The sequence below is a fragment of the Acyrthosiphon pisum genome, chromosome X (assembly GCF_005508785.2).
Source record: "Acyrthosiphon pisum isolate AL4f chromosome X, pea_aphid_22Mar2018_4r6ur, whole genome shotgun sequence".
NCBI classification, from domain to species: domain Eukaryota; kingdom Metazoa; phylum Arthropoda; class Insecta; order Hemiptera; family Aphididae; genus Acyrthosiphon; species Acyrthosiphon pisum.
Window position 1 is genome coordinate 26,448,313 of NC_042493.1, and position 2,138 is coordinate 26,450,450.

The window sequence follows — 2,138 nt, forward strand, 5'->3', positions numbered from 1 at the left end:
AAAAAAACTGTGACTAACGATTTTAATATTTTCATCTGCCTTTGAAACAATATACTAGGAGCTTCTATTAAATTTTCAAGCTTTTTTATCCAACAAATAAAATTTTATTGATATTTTTAGAAAAAAACTAAAAAAAAATAGAAAATGAAAATGACTCTAAACAGTTCAAAATAAATCAAAATATTTTGAAAATGTTATTGTGTATAAAAAATGGAAATATAAACAACCATTGAAAATTGCATGTATCTACGGTCTTTTGTTTTAAAGTTACACCAAAACCCAAAATCGATTTTCTCGAAAACAGATTTTGCGCAAAAATTCCCGATTATCCTTAATTTTTCTTTTGTTTTTCCAGGCGCTTTTGAAAACTACTGGGAAATTTAAATTTTGACTTCCCCAATGCACCAATGATATTCACTTTATGATCGAACAAGATACTGAAGTTGAAAATCGTAGCATTATTTCGACTACTTATCGTGTACACAGACACAATAAAAAAAAAATTAAAAAAGATAAAAAAAAAAATTAAAAAAAAACACACATCATTGTAAAATCAATACATTCATCGTTCCACTCAGAATCTAAAATATTTTTGAAAGCCCCTTCAATGGTCTTATAGTAGGTAAGATATATCGATTACCTCCAAAACCAAATTTAAACAAGATGGGGTACCTGGCTTGAAGCTGTTGTTTTTAATGCATCATATTTTAAAGGTTTATATTTGTTATAAATCTGTTATAACAAGGTTAGACCCAAATTCATCTGCTACCATTAAAAAATGTTCAGATTAATAAAAAATGATTTGACTTGCATTAAATGTAATATTGAAATTCTTGTAAAATGCAATAAAACAATTGGAACAATCAAAATTAATAAATTTAAAATTAAAAGTAGGTAATATCTAAAATCTAACTTTGTTCTAGTTTTTTACAATTAGTATTAATAAATAACATTAAGACATAATAAGTCTTATAATTATAAAAATAAAAACCTCAGTCTTTGTTACAAACCATAAAAAATGTATCTAATTGTTTATTTAAAGAACCTAATATGTATGGTACCTAACAAATGATATAAAATAATAACAAGAACCACTTTTCTGTTGAAACATTTCAGATACAAAATTTAACAAGCTTAAAATCATAATTAACACTATTTAAGGCAGATAGTAACAAATAAGAATACATAATAAAAGTTATATAATTATATTTTAATACAATAATAACTCCAGGCATGGGTGTAAAATCATAAACATTTTTGTATTATAATGCATTATGAATAATAAACTTCAGAAAAAAAATTATTTATTCATTACTGACTGAATAAGCTCCATTTTTGTGGCGTCTTTCTTTCGCTTCTTCATTTTATTTCAAGAAGTTCAGAAGCAAGACTGGAGGATTAACAACTTATGGTTTTTTAGGTTTAGGCTCTAATATCTTCACGAAGTTCAGACTCAACTTGTTCTTGGAGATCGTCAGAAACAGATGGCCTTCCACTTCTGGCTTCATCATGAATATTCGTCCTTCCATTTGAAAATTCTCTGCACCACTTCCTCACATTTTTAATTGACATGGAGGTTGACCAATAAGAGTTACACAGTTGTCGATGGATGGCTGCCGGCGTCTCGCCACGCGAGTAAAGAAAACAGATTAGGTACCTCGCGAAGCTCACACTGAGCATGGAACGATAAGTAGGCGGACCATGACGAGGTTGACGCGCTCATTTCGTTCACGTGTCACAAAGATACTAAACGCAGTGTTGCCAGATCAAAAATTGAGAATTCCTCAACAAAATCATAAAAAAGTTTCGAAAATTCCCCAAACGTAATCATAAAAAAAATCGCCAAAATTCCCCCAAAATAATTTTTATCACCAAAAGTTTCGAATTTTTTTTTTAGTTTCATATAAGATATAACTCATTAACTCAATATAGTTGACACTTGAATCGTGATTCGTGATTCCATACTATAGGTGGTCCGATAAATTATAAAGTTTTAATATATAAACATTTTATTATGTAAGTACATAGTTTACAAAAATAAAATATAACAAATGTTATATTAACAAATGAACATAAAGGTACATACTGTTGCAAAACACGTCTTACGACCATTAGTAATGACAGCCATCGGGTACAAC